Below are 19,029 nucleotides of genomic sequence, written 5' to 3' on the forward strand. Positions count from 1 at the left end.
ACCATAAAATTAAATAATGAGGCTAGATTTGGTTATATAGCGTAATCGTTGCCGATTTTCCTCTAAAATACTGTTAATCAATGTAAGTGTTTGTTATTAGTGGCACGTATACATTATTGAGTGGGTCATTTTTGAGAGATTTTCACGAAAAGAAAACAAATTTAAAACCAGACACCTACTGACCCATAGTGTTTATGCTTTATGATAAAAAAACATATGGTTTTTTTTTTAATACGTCGGTACCTCGTATTTTCGTAATTTTCCAAATAACTCTCATTTGAATTATCAAGTTCTCCCAATCAGGTCAACGTAGACGGTGTCATTTGAATTCATTTGGATCATATATTTTATTTGAACTTCACCTAAAAATACGTTATAATTTGCAACAAATAAAAAAATTCTTACAGTAGGTACATAACCTACTTTTAAAACTAATTTAATTGCATAATATAATTACTAGAATTTACAAACACTTTTAAATCTGTACCTTAGAGCTGAAAGTCTGGAAGTCACGTATTCAATATTTTGCAGGAGAGCAGTTTTAACATAGTTAATAATATTATCTAGTTAAAATACTTACTCGCGTTCGGACTAAAACTACGTATGTTTGGACTTCCGCACTTTTGCAATTAATCTTTTTGCTATAGCTTAGAGAAAAAATTACTTAAATTGGACATCCACTCTTTCAGCTCTAAAGTATAATAATTGGATTACCGTCGTTTTAGAAGAAGTATTTTTAAAACCGTGTGACATTGGATTCCCAAATGTTCAGCATTAAGAGAACGTGAATACACATTTAAATATGCATACTTAACTCAAAAATGATAAAAAGTTTAGTTATAACTTTTAATTGTACTTATTATGTATACAATGTGTAAATATAATCCAAGTTCGGAATATATTGCAGTGCAATAGTGCCTTCGATGGCCGAGCTTTAACGTGTCGTTTTATAAAGTCGAGGATCTCGGGATCGATCCCCGAGTCTGGAAAGTTCACATTGTTGTTTTTTAAAGCGTGGACACAGAGCATGGACGTAAAATAGGTTGAGCGAGTGGCAAACATCCATTTCTCGTAAAACAAAAATATGTTAATAAACATCTTCGTGAGGCGGTTTGGATATAGATATAGGTAAATCATTCTACAGTGGCACCATAGGCGTTTCGCGTATGTATTGGAATTGCTTGCTGCAATGCCTGATTTAATGCTAACAAACAATACCAATACAACTGTAAGTCGCTTTTTCCGTACCCATGGTGCCACTGTAGAATGATTTACCTATACCTACATAGGATTGTAAAGCCATTGTTTTTTTTTTAAATGTGGGATAAATAGCAATAAAACTTATAGCAAATCATTTAAACGTGTTTGTTATTTCTAATAACAAGTCGTTCCATTGATAAGCTTATTATTAGTGAAAATAATTCTGTATGCAAAAGAAGGACATACTTCTAAAATCACTAATTTTTAGTAGTAAAAAAAAAAGATTTTTGGACCATTTTGTATGGGAACACCTATATATTTTCAGTGTATAATTTAGTAATTTAGATGCGTTAATTCGGCTCGTTGGTTTTTCTCTCTATATAAACATTATGATTCATTTGACATAAAATTATTGTTCCTTTCCTTTCGCACACAGAATAATTAATAATGCATGTTTTCCTGGATTAAGTTAATATTACTTATTCATAAATTTTCCTACCTTAACTATTATGGTTCGATTAAGACCGGGTTCAATTGAATTTTAAAAACTATTTGACACCATCTGCAATTCGTATTCTTAGTTAAATGAAACAAATAAGTATGACTGAAAAAGTTTAGTGTGCACTATTTATGTCGGATTTCCACAGCATACACATCCATCCTTCTCCAACGAGTGATACAATGCAATAATAATACGCTTAACTATAGACTGTATAGCTTGGGTTAGTATACATATTTAAGTAATTCGATACATAAGATAATGGCTGAAAGTTGGCATAATAATTCCTGTATTTGCGACAGCGCATCGCTTTGTTTGCTGTGACAGACAAGTGATTTCAACGAAGATAATGTTCAGAATGAAACCTACAAAGTAGTTGACATATTTCCTGAGGTCAAATAAATTAATAGGATACCCACTTAAACGTTTCATTGTTTCTGTATACACTAATTCTATCGTATTTTCAGTATTTAAATAAATTTATGAATTCAGTGATCTTGACCGATGTTTTGGACACATAGTATTGACGTAATAGGACGTAATACAATATAAACATCTGGCAATACATCCTTTACCCTCTGGAGGCCTATACAATCTTCTCGCGATCGAACATGGTAAATATATATATATATATGGTTAGATCATGGTCCCAACAAAGGTAGGACTGACAGGGCACTAGTCTGGGGGCCTGGGCTTAGAGGGGGTCAGGCTTGGCAAGTTGACCAGCTAAATGTTATGAACCGAAGACAAAAGCGACTATAATATACAATATTGACTTTTTGTCCATCCAACTAACTATTCATCATTATATATAAGTACAATAATTTACCATATCATAAATCCTGTAGAACAACATTTTCCAATTCAATTTAGTCATAAAGATTTTTCTCACAATTAAATAAGAAATTATGGTATCAGATCTTTTTTCGGATAGAAACACTTTCAAAATCCTTAGTGGTGCAACACGAAAAAAATATTATCACTATTAATTTAAATTTCATTGGTACTCAACCCATGGGTCGCTTGATTTCTAGGGGGCCGTCAGCTACTTTTAAATTATGTTTTAAAAGTAACATTTTCATATAAGTACTTATTTATATTATAATTATTTACTCTATGAATAGTAATAAAAGTCTAATTGACATATTATTAATTCATATAGCTACGGAATACAAGTTAAGAAATGCTACTGTAAAACATTACACTGCCCTTAGCAATTTGTAAGGGATCCGTCAAAGATCTTGGTCTGCCATGGGTCAGATGCTGAAGGCAAAATAGAAAATATTGGAATGCACACGTGGCAAGATTGGTTGAAACTATTATCTCACACATTATCTCGTAGTTTATCATTCCTGACAGACTACCAAAATATATAAGGATAACTGTGAATCAAAAACAGACCTGACACTCTAAAAATGACCAGTAAATTATACGCGTATAAAATGATTGAATATGAATGAAAATTAGTGGCTGACTTTTAAAAAGTAAGGTGTTAATGTTTACTTAGGTACATGGGGATCGATTGGCATATTGTGGCACGCAGACCAGTGATCTACTGTGTCGGGCATGCACAAGCCGCGTGCACGTAGGTATAACAATTTATTTTTCATATAAATTATTACCTACTCAGTGATTGCTAGGCCTACATTGACCAGTCAGCTGGCCTTACTCCCGTGACCTTAGAACGGCCGAAGTAGTACGGAAATATTAAGAGCGGGTTGTGATTTTTGTGAGGCCGATTATTTGATTTTGTCGTGTTTACCATTTTTTCTTTAATGTGGAAATATTTTCAACGCAACGCGCGTGCGTAGCGAACGGTGGGCATCATCATTGTCGGCTGCTTATTTACAATTTGATATAATATGACCGCTACACGTGGCCCATTATCAACATTATCGCAATTTTATAATGAAATGTCATGGCGTGGTTGTTTGCTTGTAGTTGATATAAGCAGACCATTAAAATACGTATTAGGAGATTTCCTGATAGGAGTTTAATCATATTATTTTTGTCCACTACCCTGTAGCGGGATTAGAAACATATACGCCCAACACACTAGCTGATTTTGAGCCCTTCTTCCTCACGATAAAAATTAAATAAAAACATTATTTCTTCTTCTCTTCTTCGGCCATATCCGCCCCTTAGTTGGAGCATATTGACACCACGCAGCGCCTCCAAGATTCCCTGTCGCTTGCCAATCTTCTTGCCTCGTTCCAGGTCAAACCAGCATCCCGTAGCTCCGCCGTATACACTATATAGACAGTATTTAGCGACCTTCCAGGACGACGGAATCCGGTCGGCTTGAAGAATAGGCAAGCCAGGTTGAGGTTCTCTTCTGGCATTTGCAGCACATGGCTGAGCCAGGTCCAACGTCGCCTCTTCACTCTCAATAATATCATTTAACTAGAAATAATTATTATTGCCTATGTTCTTTCCATACATATTTTTATATGGCTTTAACTATTTTTTCTATTTCTCATTCTCTCAAAATTACTATGTGTTTTTCAATTTTAATCATTTTTAATAGCTCTTTCCAATATATTCTTTGTAACACTGTATTTAATATTCAATTTTATTGTGCTTTTTGTGTCTGCCTATTATTAGGACCATTACATTCTTTCATTTTATATTTTTATTGTAGGTATTTATTTATTCGTCTGTGATTGAGCCTTTTGGTTGACCAAAATAAATAAAATAAAAATGACAGGGATGACAGCTGATATTAATATTAATTGTTTATTTTCTTTGTATAGGTACAAGTACGTATGTGTTTGGGTGGTGGAGAAAACATATTATAAACAATAGAAAACATCTTTTTGAAAAGTGTAAGACACCCAACAGGAATCGAACCTGCATCCCTCGAATTTCGTGCCCATCCACATAGACCACTAGGCTATAAGCGCCATACTTAATTGCGAAAATTTTTAACTAATAGTTCTTAATACTCTCTGAAGCGCTTTCCAAATTGAGTTATGTACTCTTTTTTAGTTAGTCCGAGAGATACAGGTTCAATTTCTGCTGGGTGTCATAATTTTTTCAAAAAGATTTTTTCTATTGGTTAAGTATAGTAATATATAGTTAAGTGATTTCAAAATTATGCATGTTCAATAATAAATTAGAACGTTCCATTCTTAAATCTTGTGAATTAGGTATACGTTGAATAAAAAAATAGTTAATTAATAATAATGTTTGTTCACGTAGAAGAATGGTGATAGGGGAATATAATAGATCACAGCTTTCTTGAAGTTTGACAATCCTGTTTTATATTATCCAAATTACGTTATTCCCTATTTTCCGAAAAAAAATATCAAAATATACATTATAATAGAAGTAAAATGCTGCGTAAAACCATAATAATTCGAAGCACAATATAATCAGCTATTACTTCAGCCGGCCGGCCGGTGACGTAGCTTCAATCAACTTCCATGGGTACTTATTATAATTACTATTTATAGAAATTTTGTCAATACGATATATTTTTATTTTAAAGTTTCTCGGGGGATGTTTATGGCCCTGGTGAACTGCTAAGGGTTTGCGTGAGGCGACAAGAAACTGAACTATGTATGAAATTTAACAAAAAATTCGTTTCTCTACTTTCACTAAACTTGCGATATTTTAATTCGATTTGGTGTGACAATACTGTAAGTAAGTATCATTTTAGCACAGGATTTTTTTCAATGGCATTGAAGAGAACATTTTTTTATATACCTATCACTGAAAAGTATAATAGTGACTAACGGTAATGCTCAAATAAAGTACCATGCTCAATTCTAAAGCGGAGCATATAGATAGATAGACCTCTATAGATGTTGTCCAACCCATTGATTGATCATTGCACTGAATCAAAATACACATTCAAATAAAACATGCAATTTTTATCAGCCGTGGATTCGCGCCTGTGATCCATTTTGTAAATTGAGCAACGAAGGTGAAATTCGGGCCGTCATGTCAAAATGAAAATTATCGATACCTGATATCGGTACTGAAATAAATAATTACAAGATAAAAAGAACTTTTTATATACAACGTTTTTAAATTTTCTGTTGAATCATACAAGCTTGACTTGACTAGCTTAAACGATCAAAAAAATTGTACTTGATAGAAATACTGAATAATGAAATGTCATTCCATATTGATTTCCATAGTAACGCACGTATATATTATTAAAAATTTAGTTGCTAGGACCCCCTAGAAAACAATAATGGTATCGAAATAACTTTTCATACAAGACAGAATTAACTGTAAATGAAATTAATTCTACTTAACGATGGCTAAAAATGCATTGGCATCGTGTTCTGATATATTCTAAAAGTTTCAAATGTCTAGCTAGTCGGGAAGTTAGTTAAAAATCGATTTCAAGATTTGTACCGGACAAATAAGAATACGACCTAAGAAAAACGTTGTAATAAAATTATTATTTTTTTGACGGCCCTACGTAGGAAAACCTAAATATTGTTTTGTAAAAAATATTCATTTGTAGCAAAAAAGAGATTTTTGTCCAAGGCTACACTGAAATAAAATGCTGTTGTAAAACAAGTGTTTTTAGAGTGGTCTACCATTATTTAGAATACTTAGGTGAACAATCATAAAAAACGCAAATAGCAGTAGGTAGGTACAGTACAATATTATAAAAAGTCACCATCCTGTCTATGCGTTATTAAGACATTATTTCAACGCTGTCAACCATACTAAAAAGTTTTAGAATACTTGATCATAATAATAATATTATGACTCATATATTATATTTGCGACTATAATATTATATTGTTATATATTTTTATGATATTTATGGAATCCCCGGACGCTATATAAATATTTTTAATAATATACACAGTAGCGCAACAGCATCTGTCAATCTCCATAAACCATCGCGTAGATTTCCTATCATCAAAGCAGTCCGACAAGGTGATACAATCTCACCAAAACTATTTACAGCTAACCTTGCAGACTTATTCAGGCAACTTTACTGGACTGACAAAGGGATCCCCATAAATGGAGAATACCTGAGTTATCTGCGCTTTGCCGATGACATAGTAATTTTCTCACAAGACCCAGAAGACCTCCAAAGCAGAATGCAGGAACTCAATGAAGTAAGCAACAAAGTAGGTTTGAAAATAAATGTAACAAAGACGAAAGTCATGTTCATCTGCTTTGCGGGCCAAAAAGAGATCCTCATCAATGGCACTCAGCTCGAACAGGTGAAAAACTACATCTATTTGGGACAACAAGTGTCTATAGATGGATGTATATTTGATGAAATTGTTCGCAGAGTAAAGCTAGGCTGGAGTACTTTTGGCCGCCTGAATAACATATTCAAAAGTGACCTTCCAATGTGCCTAAATCGCAAAGTTTTCAACCAGTGTGTGCTTCCCATAATCACATATGCGTGTGAAACATGGACCCTAAGTAAAAGAGAGATCCAGAAACTTAGAGTAGCACAACGTGGTATGGAGAGGTGCATACTGGGCATAACGCGAAAGAACAAAAAAGAAATGAGTGGATAAGGAAGCAGACAAGGGTTTGCGATGTGATAGAGTTCATTAAAATCCTCAAATGGAGATGGGCTGGATACATAGCTCGAAGAAGAGACTATCGTTAGACAAATTTAGTCATCCAGTGGTATCCAAGAGGTACAAAACGTCCGCAAGGTAGACCTAGAGGCCGCTGGATCGATGAAATTATAAAGTTCTGCAGAAATACGTGGCAACGCAGCGCACAGGACTGATAGAAGTGGAAGCAGCGTGAAGAGACCTTTACCCAGCAGTGGATAGATTCACGCTGATGATGATGATATATTTATGAGTTTTTATAAATTTTTATAAGTCAGGATTAATATCGGGTATCTATCTCATAGTGTAGCAATGCCAATCATATTTCAATTGGATTGGAACAATTTATCTCGTACCAATCACGGAGGTTCTTAAGCCATGAAATTCGGCGCTGTCCTCTGCTACGCTTCCCATTGATTTTTCCTTGAATGACAAGTTGGGGAATGCTGTATTTTTGTCCTCTCATAATGTGGCCGAGGTATTAATTATAGTTTCCTGGTTTTGATACTACGTAGAACTTCTCGGTCCTTCCCCATTCGATTGAGAACTTCAAAATTTGTCATCCGGTCAGTCCAAGGAATTTTGAGGATGCGTCTATACAGCCACATCTTGAAAGCTTCAAGTCTCCGTGACATCTCTCGGTTTAGCGTCCATACTTCCATACCATAGAAAAGAATTGAAAGCACATAACAACGTACCATACGCAGTCTCAGACCTAGGTTAAGATCTCGATTGCTAAGGAGGCGTGTCATTTTGAGAAAGGCGCTCCTTGCGATCTCAATTCTAGTTTTTATTTCCTTTCCTCAGGAAATAAAAACTAGAATTGAGATCGCAAGGAGCGCCTTTCTCAAAATGACACCGGTCCCATTTCTCATTGACCCATGTACCTAAATATTTATAATGGGTCACACGTTCGATTGGTTCGCTGTTAATGACAAAATTTGTGTTGGTGTCTGGTGTCGCTGCTTTTGATACTAGTAATAGTTTTGTTTTCTTAAGGTTGATTTTTAAACCATAAGAATTACTGACCTTATTAACCTTTTCTACCAGTTGATGTAAACTCTTTAAACTTGAAAATAACTTCCGAGTACATGTTAAATAGCAAAGGTGACAATATACACCCCTGTCTTACACCGCGATGAATTTTTACCTCTCCACTGATTCCGTTTTCAATCTTAATATTCGCTGTTTGATTCCAATATAAGTTAGCTATCAGTTGAATGTCTCTTGCATCGATGCCTTTCTCCTGTAAGAGTTCGAGAAGTTTAGGATGCCTAACAGTATCGAATGCTTTCTCGTAATCGACGAAACACATATAAACATCAAAATTAACATCTAGGCATCTTTGCACTAGAACATTCAAGCTGAAAAGTGCTTCGCGAGTGCTCAAACCACTTCTGAAGCCAAATTGTGTGTCATCCATGTCTTCTTCGCATTTTCGAAAAATCCTATTATGGATTATTTTTAATAAGACTAGCATGTGGCTCATCAAACTTATTGTTCTAAACTCGCTGCACTCCTTTGCATTCGCCTTTTTTGGTAGAGTGATGAATGTCGACCAATCATCGGGAATTATGCCCGTTTCGTAAATTTTATTAAACAAATCAACGAGAATTTCTAATTGATCTTCTTCTAATAATTTTATCATTTCGTTGTAAATATTATCAGGGCCGACAGCTTTACCATTTTTAGAATTTCGTATTGCGTTTATTATCTCTGCCCTATTTATGCATGGGGCTTGTTCACATTCATTAAAAGTATAGCCAATAGGTCCCCTATCATCATCAAACAGATTTTCAATATATGTCTTCCAACAAGTCAGCTTCTTTTCTATATCTAATATAATAAACCCATCTTCGTCTTTCAAGATAGAGTTGATGAGGTTCCTTTCGTAATTGTTTTTTCCTTTATCTTCTTGTGCATATTAAAGGAATCGTATTTTCGTTGGAGATCAATTTCTTTGCATTGGTCGGACATCCATTCTTCTTTAGCTGTACGAATTTTACTTTTTATGGTACTTATTATGAATTCTCCTATATTGAGTTTCATTTTTATTTTTCCATTTTCTTCTTTCGTCCATTAAAGACAGAATCTCATCCGTCATCCATTTTTGCTTCTTAGCTGTTCTTTTATATTCTAATTGATTATTAGATATGGAGGAGAACACATCTTTTATCCTGTCCCACTTGTCTGTTATGTCAGAGGATGTAATGACTGAAGTTTTTATTTGTTCTATTTCTGTGTTCAGTGCACTTTTTACTTGTTGTTTGACTTCGGGATCCTTCCGTTGATTAATGTCAACACATTGGGTTGCGCGTCGCTCCCTCAGTAATCTTTTTAATCTAATTTTTAGTATAGCTTTAACAGGATTGTGGTCAGATGAGATGTCAGTACCTGGATAAGTTTTAGTAGATGTTACGCTATTTCTGTAACGATTGCGAATTAATATATAGTCTATTTGATTTCTTACAATGTTATTGCCATTATCTTGTGGGGATTTCCATGTATACAATCGCCTTGCTGGAAGTTTGAATAATGTGTTACAAACAACCATACTCTCTTCCTGGCAAAATTGTAGTAATCTTTCTCCTCGATCATTTCTTTGTCCTAGACCAAATTCTCCTACCTCCAACTCTTCACTTTTACCTTTACCGATCTTTGCGTTGAAATTTCTTATAATTAAGGTAACTTCATTATCTTTCGTCGATTTTAGAATTTAATTTATCTGTTGATAGAATTCTTCTATAACATCGTCATCTTTGTCGGCAGTTGGAGCGTACACCTGTATTATATCAACATTACCCATCCATGATTTGAGTTGTAATAGCATTACTCTGTCAGAGTAGGGAACAAAACTATTGACCGATCTATAAATTTTATCGGTCACTATGATACCCACTCCATTTCGATGGTGGTTATCATAATTTCCCGAGTGATACAAGGTGCCGTTGTCAGTTTTAAATCTGCCGTTTCCCTTCCACTTCACTTCGCTGATACCAAGGATGTATAATTTTAACAGATTCATTTCCATTATAACGTTTTGCAATTTTCCACTTTTAAACATAGATCGCACATTCCAGGTCGCAATCTTCATAGCCGACCCGGGGATTCTTAGCATCCTCTGACCATTTAAGGTCTGCCGGGGACTGAGGGCCATGCAATTTGATTATCCAGCATTGATGATTTTTAGGGATATAGTTAATGTGGTAGTTTCCCGTTGCTTTCCACATCGCAGTGTCAAAGCCATTTGTTAGAAGAATTAAAAGGGGGTATTTATCGCAAATTTAGTGTACAATCCCAGCAAATAGCATCAAAATGGTCCCTTTACAACATATTCGTACGTGTTTACAAAAAATAAACCACCAATATTATTATGTGCCATCACTGGCAGTGGCATCCTCAATAATAATACTGTTTAGATAAATGAAAAGCGCTCGCGATGGCCGAGTGACAACGTACCCTCTTGGTAAGTCGAAGGGTCTCGGGTTGAAATCCTGGATCTGGAAAAAAATGTTTTTAAATGTATGTTTGAATCCAGAGCGTGGGCCTAATAGGTTGATCAAGTGGCTAATATGCATTTCTCGTAAAAAAAAATGTTACGAAACCTCATCATGAAGTGTACATCCCATTAAAAAAATATATTTTGTGGTTTTAATGTTGTTTTATCGTGGGGGGCTCGAAATCAATCGGTGCGTCAGGTCTCCACACCCCTAAACCCACAACCGACCTCATCACAATTTAGTGCTTAAAACGTAATTATATACAAATTCCACGATAATTTATTAAAAATAATGCTACACGGGTAAGTTATAAAATCAGTATTGATTTGTAGATTTAAAATAAATTTTAATTTGGCTTTCCATCTGGTGGGAAACGAATGTGTGCAAACGACGTGTAAATGCATCAAACCAAAGATAAATGACGTCTGCGGTAAGGGGCTATAAATCGTTACTGTGTTTATAATTTTATCGCCCCGTTTTATCCCTCAGCTCAAGTGAATCAAGCAATGACTTGCTATTTTCGTATATTGAATGAGTTATATTTTTCAGATTATTCATTCCTTATTAAACGTCAGCAGGTGTGGAAAAGGTTCACACCTTCTAATGTTGTGTTTAATTAACACACCCGTATATAACGGGTATTTTTTTTTTGCTGAGATAGGTATAACTTACGAGAAGCTATGATACTGCACTCAGTTTTGTGATCAATATAGTATAAGAATGGCAAATCATCATGAATAGAGTCACGCAACGCTACCAAATTATAGAAATACATCAATGTTGGAAGATGCTTTCAGAAATTGCTTGGTGCATCAGCGGGTCTATTCTATAAACAAGGCGGCTATCGACCGCTAAAGTGATAAAGTGATGGTATTAATTACATATTTGTAGTGAGGAATTATAATTCTTACAATAAGTTAGCCGTCTAAACAGTCAAAACTGTCTATCTTGCTCTAAATTTTATCACAGGTAAGAGAGGTGCTGTTAAAATATATCACTTATTGCTACAATTACAACCAACTTATTGTAATTGTTACAACAAGTGCTAATACTTTGATACAAACCTACCCTAAGTTTGATAATATTTTTCATTTTATCACTTTAGCGGTTGATAAGTATAAAATAGACCCACAGTACATAATAAATGTTGTACACCTCAGATTTATACCCACTAAAAAAAATACTACCTCCAGCGTAACTTGAAGACCCCCCCCCCCATCCACTGGATCATGCCAAAGTTTGGCATAAATATAAAAGTATACGTTAATATTTGTTCGCAAACATAATATACATAGTACTCGAATTACTAAACCACATCCATAAGTTTATAATATATCGTATAAAGGTTCAAATAGACTATATGACGATCGGGCACATGGCACATATATGCTAAGAGCGATTTAGTGTCTATGATCAAATCTATGCCATTCCGACATATTATACATACATATTGTATGACAGCTATGACATCGTATTTACACTCTGTGACACCCTGTGACACAGGACGCCAACATAAGAAACGGGTTTTTCGACATATATATGACGGATCGTCATAGAGTGTATTTGAAGCATTAGACTAATGTAGAGTCCACGTAAATTTTTATTTGTAGGGAAAATTTACTATAAGTACGTACAAATTTGAATGCAACTATTTTTCTCTTAATAATAATTATTGACATTTCATAACGTCAAAGCGATTACCTGTAAACAACATTGAGCAAGAACGAGTATGTGCTAAAGGGTAGTTATATTTATATTTATATATACAATGTATTTATCATAATTACCAGTCGTAATACGTATTGGTTTCCACGGTAGCCTTCTGGAAAAGTAAGCGTGGACAATTCCCACGTATTTTTCGCCAAGCAGTAATAAGTATAATAATATACTTTTCACATTAGCCAAATTTCACTTTCGCAAAATCGATTTTCACGTATTTTAATGCTACAGATTTTTTACCTAACCAAGGTTAATTGCATATCACAGTCGTAAACTTTATTATATTGCTAATACGGTATATTATATTTCAATAAATGCTATGAAGGTTGCTTGCTATTATTTATCGTTCCGATAAAGATTGTTTGGTTAGTTTTCCACATTTAAATTAGGCACCTTATTATATGTTAAATTAGTTTTTTTTAATTAATTATAATGGGCGACCGAAATAGTACAACATAATATTGTTGATTCTACATCTAACAAGTTTAACATTTAATTTATATTATAATATTATTTTCAATAATCGTCACCTTACTGCTTCAACCAGGTAACGTCGATTTTGACAATGTTTGTAAAACGAACATTAAACTTAGTACAGTACATAATAAACTTCTACTGTCACTAAATCGTGGCAATAAAAAATTAACTCAAATAATAAAAATTAAGTAACAACAAATATCTCTAAACATTAGTACATTTTTTTGTAAGTAACTTTAGATCAATATCTACTTTTGTAGAATTTAAATAATGGCGGTTATGTACTTATATATATTTTTGAACACTTTATAATATGAACGATTCCCGTTGAGTTGTCAAAAAGCTGATGATTACAATATATAGATATAGAATTGAAATAATGTACCAGATTCAAAAGGTAATTAATAATTAATAAATTCTCAAAAACAGCATAAATCAAGTTACTTGTGTGCAGTATCAAAGTGACGATTTATAATAATTATCGATTTGTGGAAATCTTAATATGATAATTAAAAAATGGTTTAGTGAAAATTAATTTTTATACTTTTTTTTTTAATTTATAGGTAATACTTTTATTTTACTGTACCCTTTGAATAATTATGTTATATTATGACTACAGAGTGAAATAACCATCTTCTTCCGATGATAAAAATCATCAATATAATTGTTGGGTATACCTTAAACTGAAGAAAATTAAATTAGTTTTAAAATACACTATGAAATTCAATTGTTTGTTTGCTAAATAAACCCCCTCCCCCCCAACACATATAAGAATATTCTGTTATTTTGATTAGATATTATAGTATTTCAATTACGTAATAATTTCTTTTGAAAAGAGCTAACATTTTAATCAGAATGTAGGAAATTTGTGATTAGATTTTTAAATAATTATATTATGATTATTATATTTTTTTTAAATTGGTAATTCAAATATTAAATTATATGAATATATTTATTAGTGTATATAATATTATAATCATTCGTTTCTAATACTTATAATTAATCAAATTAATTTATTTTTGTTTTAGGATTTCGTTTTATCCTCAATTATGTAACTTTAAAGTTGAATTTATCTGTCCAAAAAAATGTAAAAACACAATGCTTGTTGATTCATTTTATGACGTTTAGTGAGTAGTATTTGAAAAAACGCTTAAAATGTCTTTAGATTCATTATAAACAATGTCAATTCTTCACTGGAAAATCGTGTTTACAAAATTTTAGTCGTGCACATTTTTTGCACAAGCGATTATTTAAAGTCATTTATTTTTGTGTCACCCATTGTTGTAAACGAACGTTTTTTACTAGTTTAATTGTTGTTTTTTTATATTAAAGCTTGTTTGTTTTATTTTCATTTACATTTTAAAAAATAACCATATTTAACACAATTTAAACACACAACAGCGCAAAAGAACGAAGCGACTGTCCCATTGTCGCAATCATTCGCATAAATTACCATTATAAAAACAGTGCGAGGCCGCCATTATCCAAGGACGACACATCCACGAGATAAATTCGTTTTGTAAAATGTAAATAAAAAGGTAAATAAGGATATTCCGGTCCGGTTCGATTGATTTAGCGCAAGGGACGGCGCGAGCGTCGACTGACGTCCCGCCAAAAACCAAAACAACACTCGGCTTTGCCCGTTGCGAAATTTGAATTTAGAATACAGAGGGAGTGTGTGGGAGGGCGGGTCAATCCATTCGCTGCGCGGGGGTGAACAATATAACAGCCCACGTATGAAATGAAAGATGGAGCCTGAAAACCAAACATTCTTATATTAAAAAAAAATACTATTACTATATTATGTATTAACTTCACATGGGCTTTACGTGTAATCAATCCACACAAAAGTCTACAATACCATATAAAAAATACATAGATTTGATTTGAACTAGAATAAAATGGATGCTCAAGGTTAAAGGGTCAAGTCACACCGAGATTTTACTTATTTCTCTATTTCAAAATAATATTTTGTTGAATCTAGTATAATAGCGCCTGTACACGTCCATGGATTTACTGGCACCAATAGCGTGTATGTTAAACTATCGCGATAATAACTATTTACACGTAAAAGTGCTGACTGTCTCTCCAATCTCATGACGCCTGTACACGTGCATGGAATTACTGTCGGCAATTGTGCTTATTTTAAACTGTCATGACAATAACTGTTTACACGTAAAAGTGCTGACTGTCTCTCCAATCTCATTCTTCAAGAATAAGCGAGAGGCGAGGTTGTCATTTTATACTACTATCTGACAGGTCGTATTGAAAATCGGAGATCAAAATGAGTAGTTCATTTTTTACGGGCATGTTCGCCCCTATCGCTCTACTGCGCAGGTGCAGGTCGAAAATAATCTTACTTGTGCGCAATAAATCATCACAATTCGGAATCTTCCAATCTTGTTTGATTTATGCACGCAATCTTGCCAACTGCAGGATGATACATGTTTCCCTATACATTTTCTTACTGTGCACAGTACATCCATGCAGTGTAAACGGTGTATTATTCTTCAAGCGTAAGCGAGACGCAATGTTGTCATTGTATGGTGTTATTTGACATGTTGTGACGTCAAATATACCCTGTGCGGAGTAGTTCATTTTTTTTGCTGCAGGTTTGCCAGATATCGCACAAACCCCAACTGTCGCGTGAAAATTCAGGAGCTTCTTAACTTTTTTGACTCACTTAGGTATGCAATCTTGCAACGTGCACGATTATACGTATATTTACACATGCATTTTCTCCGCGATAATATGTACTATCAGCAGTAAATCCATGTACGTGTAAACGGGATGTTATCTTACCCATCCCATGCTTCCCGCATAGATACCAAAATATTAGTCAAATAGACCAATCAAGCATAATACGTGCTTTAAACAGACCCCGTAATAACATGCTCCTTATTGTATCGGCAAGGATGAAGAAGACTCTGGATAACTTAAACATTTGGTCCTTTAAATCTTTAAGTCATTTTATGTAATAAATATATTCATATTAATAATTTAGAAATTTGTCCATCATAGTGTCACATTTTTTATATATCGATATAATGATGTATACAGCACCAATACTGTATATGCATAAAAAATGGAGAAAAAAATGTATTAATATGTAAGCCTAACATTTAAAGTTATTCACAATATTTGTTGGCAATCATATTATAAAACATAGTCAAATTACTAAATCACATTATCGAACAAATTATATGAGGTCTACGGCGTAGAGCGTTCGTAGATGCCACGTATACCCTTTGTTGGGAAAGTTTACTAAAATAGTATACAATGTAAATTTTTATTATGTTTTCTGTTTCAATGTAAATGCTTGTTTTTATTTTCTTTACTCGAACATTAAGAATTAAGAATAATTAGTAATAGTTAAACCATTCACGATAATTGATGCCAGCCATGTTGCACCGTTTCTCTTAATCATTCTCTTTGACTTCATACTACGGAAGTCAATACTACCCGACCGAGGCATACCTGTTACTCTCACGGTGAAGCTATGCGACATGGAATACGCCGATGATGCTGTCCTATTCGACAACTCAATCGAGGGCATTCAAGAGACAATCGACAGGTTGCATAACAACTCCTCTCGCGTTGGTATGAAAATCAACGCGAAGAAAACCAACGCCTTGTGCAATAGCACCTGTCCTGATCCAGATTTCCCTCTGATTAGCGACGGACAAAACATCAAGAGCGTCGGCAGCTTCAAGTACCTGGGGGTACACATCACGGGAGATGGCATTTTGCAGAAAGAGCTCGCTATCCGAATGGGAATGGCTGGAGCAACATTCAACTCGATGCGGAATGTCTGGGACTCACGATTGTACTCAGTCAAAACCAAATGCCGCCTATTCGACGCTTGCATTCTGACGGTGCTGCTTTACGGTAGCGAATCATGGCACCTTACGAAGGCTCAGAGAAACCGTATACTGAGCTTCGAAAACAGATGTTTGCGACGAATACTGGGTGTGCGGTGGTATGACTTTAGGAGCAACGAGGAGATAAGAGAACGCACCAAGCAGCCTTTCATCACGCTGAAAGTGAAGAGGCGACGTTGGACCTGGCTCGGCCATGTGCTGCGGATGCCAGAAGAGAACTTCAACCTGGCTTGCCTGTTCTTCAAGCCGACCGGATTCCGGCGTCCTGGAAGGCCGTTAAATACAATCTACAGAGTGTATACGGCGGATCTACGGGATGCTGGTTTGACCTGGAACGAAGCAAGAAGACTGGCGAGCAACAGGGATTCTTGGAGGCGCCGCGTGGTATCCATATGCTCCAGTTAAGGGCGGATATGGCAAAAGAAGAAGAAAGGAAGAAAGAAGAATACCAGTGCTATAATTATAATGATGTATACAGCACCAATACTGTATATTATGTATAAAAAAATGGAGAAAAAATATATTAATATGTAAGCCTAACATTTAAAGTTACTCACAATGTTGGCAATCATAATATTATAAAACATAGTAAAATTACTAAATCACATTATCGAACAAATTCTATAGGGTCTACGGCGTAGAGCGTTCGTAGATGCCACGTGGGTGCCGGACAAAATCCCGTAGGCTGAAATCCCGAAGGTCGAAATTCCGAATGCTGAAATCTTGAATGGCCGAAATCGCGAGTGGCCGAAATCCCGAAAGCCTAAATCCCGAAGCCGAAAACCCGAATGCTGAAATCCCGAATGGCCGGAATCCCGAAGGCCAAAATTCCGAAAAATAAAAAAATGCAAACAGTAACAATTGCGCAACACTTATCCTAAATTGCGCAAATTTTACAAGAGAGACAAAAAAACATTTTTTCCGGGATTCCGGCTATTCGGGATTTCAGCGTTCGGGATTTTGGTATTCGGGATTTCAGCCTTCGGGATTTCGCCTTTCGGGATTCCGGCCTTCGGGATTTTGTCGGGCACCCGCCCGATTTCGACCCAAACCCATGCCACGTATACCCTTTGTTGGGAAAGTTTACTAAAATAGTATACAATGTAAATTATTATTATGTTTTCTGTTTCAATGTAAATGCTTGTTTTTATTTTTTTTACTCGAACATTAAGAATTAAGAATAATTAGTAATAGTTAAACCATTCACGATAATTGATACCAGCCATGTTGCAGTGATAAAATCGATAATATAAAACGATATCAATATTGTTATATTTACTGAAATACAATATCAACATATAAATACATTATTTTTCTAGGGGTGTCGTCATCTATCAAATGTCGCCAACAAAATTGCATCACACCTTCCTATGCTGGGACAGTTGTACGTATTACATTTCACCGTAGCACATTTCACCGTGAGCGTTCTTATCGAAAAGAGATGAAGAAATTACGCGTTGTTCGTGTAGCATTGCAGACAATAATGTTACTTCAAAAATGAAAGCCTAACCTAACCTAACAAACAATCCAGTATATCAGCTATTTTCAAAAATTGTTTGCGCTGGCTTCCTGTGAACCGACAAGAACCGTGTTTTATTTAGACATGAATTTTATCTCAGTACCATACGACCCGAAGAGGTTGTACGGTCTTATATATATAAGACGTATATACTTATAATATACGACGATATATTTCCGAAACAAAATTTGACGGTGAAGTGTGATACGGTGAACTGCATACGTACAAATTTCCGGACACGGGGACAGTCATATCAGATCACAAACGTTTTGGATATTGATCCACTTACGGAGGTTGCGTAGCCAAGAAAATCTCCTACTGTCATTTAATTTCATAAAATATATAAACTTAATATGTAGAGAATTACGGTAATATTAAATGATAAAATAGTTTCTCAATTGGGGTTTATTTTATTTGTAAAAAAAAAATGAAATGCTAGGGCATAGCCTTCTCTATGTTGTAATGGGTGTGTGGTGAAATGCGATCGTTTGACCCTCTGGCGGTGGGTGATTAAACCTCTGATGCAAATCAACCCCGATGACTTATACCATGATTCATACAACCATACAGTAAGTTCTTAAGTAGCCATAAGAAACACGTTATACTTTTAATGTAAACAAAGCGTTCTTTCTAGAATGTTGCATAGTTTATATACAATTAAATATTGTACCTACAAACTTTTTTT

At 34.6% G+C, this 19,029-nt stretch overlaps 1 protein-coding gene across 1 annotated transcript in view; it reads right to left on the reverse strand.

The window, feature by feature from the left end:
• Positions 1 to 14,546, reverse strand: part of stum (mechanosensory transduction mediator stumble) — a 144,994-nt gene extending 130,448 nt beyond the window's left edge. Inside the window, exon 1 of the mRNA XM_085954006.1 lies at positions 14,398 to 14,546. The gene's annotated coding sequence lies outside the window, so the exon portion shown is untranslated. The remainder of the gene's footprint in view (positions 1 to 14,397) is intronic.
• Between the last annotated feature and the right edge of the window lie 4,483 nt (positions 14,547 to 19,029).

Source organism: Rhyacophila brunnea, unplaced genomic scaffold (assembly GCF_057557595.1).
Source record: "Rhyacophila brunnea isolate RB1 unplaced genomic scaffold, BYU_Rbru_1.0 scaffold_4, whole genome shotgun sequence".
NCBI classification, from domain to species: domain Eukaryota; kingdom Metazoa; phylum Arthropoda; class Insecta; order Trichoptera; family Rhyacophilidae; genus Rhyacophila; species Rhyacophila brunnea.